At 37.0% G+C, this 9,418-nt stretch overlaps 1 protein-coding gene across 1 annotated transcript in view; it reads left to right on the forward strand.

Moving 5' to 3' along the window:
- The window catches only part of LOC113234479, a 44,601-nt gene continuing 35,183 nt past the window's right edge, over positions 1-9,418 (forward strand). The window contains exon 1 of the mRNA XM_026469807.1: positions 1-161. The gene's annotated coding sequence lies outside the window, so the exon portion shown is untranslated. The remainder of the gene's footprint in view (positions 162-9,418) is intronic.

Genomic DNA, 9,418 nt, shown 5'->3' on the forward strand with positions numbered 1-9,418 from the left:
TTGTTAAAAAATAATAACTTCTAAGGCCGGTTCGCGTTCTATTTTTCAAAATGTTTTGAATAAAAATAAAAAGTGTAGTGATGTGACACGTTTACGTACAATTATCGATTTGTACTTTCTTTTATATTGACAATTTTTTTGGTGACACTGATATTTCGCGGGTAGGATTATTTTTATTTATTTTGTTTGTAGTTAGAGTAACTGCACAACTGTTTTTTTTTTTATATTTCTGGTGAATTGAGGTGAGTTTTTGCTACGCTCGCGTAAAGTAGATTATTTCTTATTAATTTTCGTTGCACAGAGTTGCAGTAACCTGCATGTGGAAACAGTTATGTAGTTTGTAGACGGTCTCAATTTCCCTTAGACTTAAGTGCCATTTTCCGTTAGGTCTGTGCAATTTACGAAATTAATACTTGTTACGCTTTTATAACATAAGGTTGTAAGTGCACCATGTTTTATGTATTTCTAGGGATTTTTATGCGATTATGGGAAAATAGGACACTAGTTGATACCCGTGACTTCGTTGCTTAGAATATGTAGTTCGAGTAGCCTGTGTACTACACAAATTTTCATAGTTTTGGTAGCAGTAGAGCTCCTTCTGACAGAGTTCGTCCAGGGTAGCACTGCCATCTTACCTATTTCTGCCGCCAAGCAGTAATGTTAGTACTGTTTCGGTTTTGAAGGGTAAATAAAGGTGGTGGTGAAATTACAGGCACATGGGACTTATCAAGTTATGTCTCAGGGTGACTCAGATGTTTATGATTTAAAGCTCTGAGTGGCACTGCAATTGTTATGGAGTGGCGTGGAACTTAACATCAGTCGCACGACTTGTTCGTCCCGTCACTTGATATTATTATATAAAAAAAGTTTTTTATGGTTCTCCATACAAAGTTTCATCCCCTATTTTACCCCCTGTAAGATTTATTATTGTGACAAAAAGTATGTCCTTCTCATTGACTTACTTCTCCTATATCTTGTCTATTTCTACACCAATATTCATCAAATTTGGTTCTGTGGATCTTTCGCATTTATAAAGTTAGGATTCTAGATAATTTTGCATCAGACAGATAGAAACATATTTCGGTAATTCTCGTAATTACACGATGTATTATCGTGTAATTATTAAATAATATTGAATTTGAACATTTAATTAGGGAACACTAGTCCGTGAATAACCTAATAACGTGATGACAGTACTACTCGTGCCTGTGAATATACAACAAATTTTATTTACAACATTTTCTTTAATCAACAAACGCGCTCGCAATTCGTGTTTTTTCAGCTGGACAATTGCGTATCGCGCATAACAGGTCGTATTTTAAACAGACAATTGTAATTTAAATCAACTTATTTACATACTATGTACGACTGTACATGATCAGAAAGTTATCAGTGGCGATTCATATGAATCATGGGAATAGGACAAAACTATAAAATCTATCAGTAATTATCAATTACATTACTACGTTGGATTTAGAAACAGCAATTTTTCTTAGATCAGGTGAGAAAGAACGTTTGGTTTCTATTTCTATAATCTATAATTTAAAGGCAGTGTATATTTGTGAAAGGGCCTTATGTATCTTACGGCCGAGTCACATTAGCTGTCAGCCCCACATAAAACTCGAGTCTCCCCAGTTTCGAGGGTATGCATAAAGTGATTCCTCCCTTGTTGGGTACTATCCAGATGCGAGAGCTCCAGGCTGAGTCGGAGAGTCGTATAATACCATTTTTTTAAATAAAATGTAAGTGCGTATTTGACCTCCATCTCACATGATGTAAAGTGATGATAAGGTCGACGATGGAGCATGTACACCTAAATATTGCCTATTCACTCTCGCCTTGAAAAGGCCCTAGTTATAACGTTCAGGGAACAAGTCTGCAGGCAGGGAATTCCACTCCATAGCCGTTCGCCATATGAATGTGGAAGCGTAAGGCTTCGTGCGAATCTTTGGAATATCCACAACATAGGGGTGGTACCCAAGCCTACGTCTGGTCCCCTGATGATGAAAAGGGGAGGCGGAATTAAATCGTGTAATACTATCGCACAGTCTCCGTGATATAAATACGGCTTTACCTTGTTTTAGCATCTTAGTTATCTGGTCTCTAAGTTCTTGCTTATGGAGGAAAGGGTAGCGGTAGCTCTTGGTATAGATTGGTTGTCCGTCAGTTGTCCTAATTCGATGTATAATTTTGTTGGTAAAAGTCATTTTTGGGTTTCACCTATATAAAACACGCCAGAATAACGAGAACTATGTAATGTCAAATTAGCTTTCTCCTCGTCATTTAAATGGTCAGTCCGTAGTCAAGATATGACATGTTGTGTCGCACTGAAGTCTGTTCGGTACGCATGCACCTAGTTACATTACCTGCAATACAGGTGCAAAATGGCAGTTTTAACAATAATTGTCTATTTTTATAACACAAATTTAGAAGCAGTAGAGCTCCTTGTGTTAGAGCTCGTCTAAGGAAGTACTACCACTTTAACTATTTCTGCCGCAAAACAGCAATGCAAGCATTACTGCTAGTGCCAGTGAAATTACAGGTACATGGGACTTTACAACGTATGTCTCAGGGTGACGGGCGCAGTGGCAGTGCCCTTTGAGCGGGCAACTGTTATGGACAGGCGTGACACTGACCACCAGGGCACGACTTCTTCGTCCTGTCACTTAGTACAATAAAAAAATGTAGAAATTGAGTTTTGTAATTGGTTGTACAATAATGACTGTTTATTTATTATTCATTGTTTTCCTTCTTCACTATTTCCTCATTTATTTTCTCTGATATGGTACAACAACTTATAACAGACTACAATTATTACATAAAACTACTATTTAATGTACACAACATTCATATTATGATAGAAAGACGATAAACAAAATAAGGACGTTATTTTTTGCTTATACTAATGCACAGTGTTGTTTTGAATCACTTGAGTCGAGTCACCAGAAAAGAAGCAGGAAAGACTGTTTCGCTAGATCAAATAGTTTAGATATTTAGTAATAAATAACGGTTTTACAAGAAATATACGATACACCTAATGATATTGTCTAAAGCATGTGCTAATTTGTTACACGATAGGATGTACTTTCTCCGTTGGCTATCTATAAGTAGCCCGAAAGTACATTTTCCAGAAATAACGTTTGCTGGAATTTTCATAACCTCGAAAGTAATTTTGAGAGGAAAATGTTTTTTTTTAACCAAACCTAACCGAACCTAATCGTGTCTTTGCGATAAACATCCAACATAATGTGGTACAAATATCCCTTTGTTGCCTGTGGTACTACCAGTAGAACTACTAGTAGTTATACAGGCAATAATAATCGCCCGTGTAACTACCGACAGACCTGGTAGTATCACTAGTAATACGGGTAATAATACTTTCCCCTTAGAATAATAACGCATAGAATGATAGTTTCATATCAAACGAACTGTCACAAGTGAGGCAAAAATCAAATTCATGTAGGCTAGTTTTAGTAGTAGGTTAATTTTCGGTTTTAGTGAATATTTATATAAAAATACAAGTTGAAAAGCGTTACTTCCTTGTGGAATGTGATGTTAGTATCTATTTTATGTTTGTCTGACGTATTTTTACACTCATTTACCGCACATTTCGTCATTTTTAGCTAAAATTCTTCTTCCCGCTCGTGTAGGTCCTTTGAGAGCGCTTCAATTTGCCTCACTTAGCGTGTGCGGACTAGGTTTCTATGCGTAATTATTCTAAGACTTTCCCGTATTACTACCACCAAGATAAGAAGCGTTTTATAAATTTCATAAAACAAACGAACCAAAAGCAAAACAATACAATAAAAATGCATTTTAACTAGCAAATACAAATCAACCTTTATTCTTATTCAACCTTACAAGCATGTCCAAACTCGTAGTACCACGATTTCGTGTAACTAAGGTAAACGATTCTTTTATAGGGAAGTGATGTATACTTACGTTTTTACAATAAAATTCCGGAGCATATATTAAGATTATCATTTTTACGTTTAAAAACTACATTAAAAATATTCTAATTGAAAAGTCATATTGACAAAATTTAAGACTACGTGTTAGATAAAGATGTATGGAAAGAAGACACGGCTCTAAATTCCACACAAATTCAATTCAAAGTGTATTCCAAAGCATTTAAGTTTATTTATGATATACAATTTATTTAATATATATTATATTTGTATTTCTTGCACGTTTTTCTCAGGGAAGTCAACATAGTGAATGTGCAGTATCTTAAAAATGACGTTTTTCGTGTGTAAATTACGTTAAGAATGGTTTTCATCACACGTGCTTGTAAACAGTTATGGCTTGCCTTTTCATAAGAAATTATTTTTGTTAGAAAGTCAAAAGTCAACGTCAAAAAGAAATTAATTCCATAGGTGAAATAAATTTACACATGAAACACTTGACGATACACATTTTATTGTTTTTATAAAAAGCAAACTAAATAACTGTGGAATACGCATAGACTGAGTAGGTACCATTGACTTACAAATAAATGGACGACGGGTCTAATACAAAAACCACGAAAAAAATGTCCCAAGTCAACCTATTTAAACGTAGTGACGGAGGTCTAAAGGAATATGAAAAAGCTAAAACGTTAGATTTAAATTGTAATGTCATCGCAGTACTGTCTAATTTTGCTTACTTCGCTGTCAGTCTAACAAACGAAGACTACAGCGTGAATGACGCTCTGTATACGATTTTAACGCCCTATAAGTTCGGACACTTTTTAGCGCGGACCCGACGTCCATATAATTGTAAGTCAATGGTAGGTACCCAAAAATTTTCATATACCATATAAATCGAAGAACCTGTTGACCCAGAAATATATGGGAAGAAAAGAGTGTGAATTTCAAAAAGTCGAATAACAAATTGAAGTTCATTATTTATTTATACAAGCATTGAAAATAGACTAAAGTTATTCATTCACAGAATGCAAATTTACACGGGCAATTAGTTTTATTCAATTTGCATTTCCACCTAACCTATTTCGTCCGTCAAGCGGTAATGTAAGCATTACTGCGTTCCAGTTTTGATTTTTCAACCTACGTCTGCGCAGTGACAGTGCACCTCAGATCTTAATGATTTAAAGCTCTGAGAGGCTCTGCAATTGTAGTGGACAGACGTGTCGTTTACCACCTGTCGCACGATTTGTACGTCCCGCTAACGAGTGAGCGAGGCGAACACGAGTTAAGATGGATCCGCTGTGTCATTGTGTCGTGCGCTCGTTTTAAACGAACTCCGCGAAGGCAATATGTACATAGGTATAGGGACTTAGCGTGCTCAGAAAGGAAGAGGTTTGTGATATTTTAAGACTACAACTTTCCCACAATACATTTGTACCACCTACTTTACTCAGAGATGAATTATGAATAATAAATTACAGGGTTCTAGGGTCTACTGTGTCTTACACAAATTAAAAATTGAAATTGGTTTTTTACTCTTACGCCGCCTAACTCACTCCGCTAAACCCGCTCACTATGGAAGGCAAACAACTCGCTCATCTGACCCATATCATTCAATTCAAGGCAAATGTCTCTTTTCAATGAAACACTTTCCTAGTGGAAGGATTAAGCTATTTAACCCCGCTCTGCTCAACTATTTCCCGCTTGTTACCCTCTCACAGCGGAAGGCGGGCATAAAGATTACCTCTTTACAAAGTCTTTGTAAAGTAATTTGTGAAATTTGAAGCTTTTTAAACAACCTTTATTAACCTCATACACGTCTTACTACAAGGTACGAGACTGACCTGGAAAGAGAATATAAACACAAGGTTATGAACTCACGTATTTTGGAAGATAATTGTGCAACTTTCATCACCACATTTACATTCCCGGACGCATTAATCGAACCACCATTTGTATTTTATAATTATTATTGTTTTTTTTAAACTGTATACGTCCCACTGCTGGGCGAAGGCCTCCCTCCCTTTTCGCCACACCTCTGCTCTGCGCCACAGAGGTCCAATCTATTTAGTGCGCGTCTAGCTCGTCTCTCCATCGACGCTTTGGTCTACCGTATGGTTATTTTGTCCCAGGACTCGTCCAACATCTGCGATTTGTGTTTTAGATCGCGGACACTGTTTCTAATTCGGTCTGATAATTTAACTCCCAAGATGCTGCGCTCCATATCTCGTTGGCAGACCCCAAGTTTGGGCTTTTGCCGAGCTGTCGGTGACCGGGTTTGTGCGCAGTAGGTGAGGATGGGTAGAAAGTACACGTCCATGAGTTTTCTTTTCAGCGTGTGTGGTAAGATGCCTTTTATCAGACCTTTCATAGACCAATAACCCTTCCAGTGGTTATCAGTGCCTCTTATTTTTATTCTTATAGGGTTAGAATATAAAAATATTGTTCTCCTCGAAGACAAAGCTTTCTCCGGTATTTACAAATTCAAATTTTCAACAAGGTTATTCGTCGATGTGTTATAAAAAGGGCGAATGCGCCATTTCGAAAAATTATCTTAGGGTAGCTTATTTTAGTTTTTCACGTCTATTTTAAAATATTTACGTCCCGTCTTAATTTCAGTCTTAAAACTTAAACTTATTTAAAAACAAAATTGAATTTTAAAACAAGATGTAAATACTTTAAAAGCAGTCGTTAAAATCTAAGAACGACTACACACGCGCGACTCCAAGCAGCGACGCAACCGCGCAACTGCATCGATGCAATCGCGCGTTTGTATCGACGCAGTCGCCGTGTGTAACCACTCTCCGAAAAAGTTTTCGAAATGTCGCTTACGCCCTTTCATCAAAACTCCGACGATATAGTTCCAAAATTGCATAATAATTCTTGATCAATCAAACATTGTGTAAGCTTAGAGCAATACTGAAAATTCAAGATGGGTCGAATTGTCCGTGAAATGTCTCTCTTACTATATGTTCACTTTTCAATTGTTCCGCAAAATATATACTAGTTAACTGTGCAGAGCTCCTTGTGAAAGAGTTCTAGTTTTGAATACAGAACAATAAACACAGTAGACGTGGTTAGTTGGCATCCCAAGCGTGCCAACATAAAAGACCTTCTAGAGCTCATTCCGCCATTTTTGCTTTATATGTTATGGTTGTGTCATTCTTTAGCGCAAATTCTCTAAAATCGCTGAAAACAGTAATTTTTAGGTAAGTTTATTGTCATTTTTGGTGGAACTTAACTGAAAATTACCCAAAAATGCCTTTGGACCATTGACTTACAATTATATGGACGTCGGGTCCGCGCTAAAAAGTGTCCGCACTTGTAAGGCGCTAAAATCGTATACAGAGCGCGACACTCCGCTTTAGTCTTCATTTGTTCTACGGACAGCGCGATACTGCGATGACATAACAATTTAAATTTCGAATAGGTTGACTTGGGACATTTTTTTCGTGGTTTTTGTATTAGACCCGTCGTCCATTTATTTGTAAGTCAATGCTTTGGGCGTATTTATTTGGCACGAATTTCATCGCGCTCGACCCGCGCGGTCGCCGAGCGGAGTCCGCGTTGCCGCCGCATAGCGACCGCGTGCGTCTAACTGTCATGGCAAAGTACGCTCTATTTGTTTAGCATTTACGTTTTAACTTAAATGAGCGTCCCGTGCACGTGGGCGAACCAGGCTTGAATTAGTAAATAGAATTCAGATTCGCCATTAATGTACATGAAGGCGTGGTAACTGGGCGGTCGCCCCACGTCGGCCGCGCGAAAACTTTAACCTCGTATAACTGGTCGCTTATTGTGCTGTTTTAGATTGCAAAAATAATAGCCGCACCAAATTCATATCGTCGGTAAATATTTTATTTTAATAAATTTTTAATTTTCTGTTTATCGAATTGATTCAGATGTTAGTCGTTCGTCGCAGTCCAGCTACTGGCCGCAAGATGGCAGCACGTTGAATATAATTTCAATATAAAACGTCGTAACTTGCAATGTAGGTATTGCACTTTAAACGATATTATCTAGAGTTTGTTACATCTTTTTAAATTAACAACCAAAAACAATCATTATCAAGATTTCGTAGTGCATTTGTTTGTGAGCGTTTTGGGGACAGCGATTCCGATAGTAATCGAGGTTTAAAGCACTTCCATTGTTTTTTTCTTCCGTGGTTTTGAAGGATGGTGATAATTGCAGGCTCATGGGACTTGTGAACTTATGTCTCAGGGTGACGGGCGCAGTGGCAGTGCCCCTCAGATCTTTGCAATTTAAAGCTCTGAGTGGCACTGCAACTGTCATAGAATATGGTTCGTCCCGTTACTTGGTGCTTATTATAAAAAAAAATACTTAATTATTTTGGGAGTTTTACTAGTGTTCTTTTAAGGGTGAGGCCAGACGAGCGTAATTTTGTGAGTTGTGAGTTGACATTCGGTTCGAGCGCCAGACGAATGTATTTTATTCAGTTGCGCTTAAAACGTTTATACGGTGTGTTTGTGTCGTAATAGTATAATGGATCCATTAAAAATAATATGCATTTATGAAGCATTAGATGTTAGAAAAAGAAAAAGAAGCAGGGTACACCCACTCCATATGAAACGATCTAAGTATGGGCAGTTTCATATATTATATACAAATTTACATGAACATCCAGAACAATTTGTTAAATACTACCACATGCCAATAAATGTTTTTCAAGAATTATTAAGTCTAGTTAAACCTTTTATTATTAAGTCAGATACAAATATGAGACTAGCCATCAGTCCAGAGGAAAGACTAATAATAACAACAAGTAAGTTGTTCATTTATATTTTATAGTCATAAGTTTAAAAAGTCTGTACTTACTAACAAGTAGGCCAAGGATGCCAAATAAATGATTTATTTATTTAATCTTCGTATCGAATTTTTTGGTAAGAAACGTCTATACTCAGGCGCATCCTATACCAAAGTAAACCCTTGCCTCACCTCTACCTCCACCCGCGCCAGCCCGTCGCACGATACGACGGAAAGTCCGTCGTCATTACGCCCGTGAGTCGGCAGATAACTCATTTTGCGTCGTCGTGTGAAACAAACCGTACTTTTATATGAAACTGAACGCAGCGCAAACTGCGCAACTCAAAAAATTCAACTCACAAAATTACGCTCGTCTGGCCTCACCCTAAAGTGCTGGTATTTGTATAAATACGAACTGCTGCCTTCTCCGGTAAACAAAGTTGTTATAATTTGCACACAATCTTCTAACGTACGAACAATTGTAATTTTACTTTTCTATCTTGATCGACTACGTACATTGTGCACCTACTCATTACGAAGGTAACGACCGCTATTATTTTTTATCTTTGCACAAAACTATTTTTATTATTTACTTTACAATCTCTTCCTATTTTAATACGAACAGTGAAAATTAAGCTTTAATCTTTAGATTTTCTGATGATTATTATATTTGATGTGATTATAAATGTATTAAATTGTAACAAAGAAGTGATAATGCTTCCTATACTTTCATATACATTATAAGAATA

Source organism: Hyposmocoma kahamanoa, unplaced genomic scaffold, assembly GCF_003589595.1.
Source record: "Hyposmocoma kahamanoa isolate Upper Pololo Valley unplaced genomic scaffold, ASM358959v1 84, whole genome shotgun sequence".
Lineage (NCBI taxonomy): Eukaryota > Metazoa > Arthropoda > Insecta > Lepidoptera > Cosmopterigidae > Hyposmocoma > Hyposmocoma kahamanoa.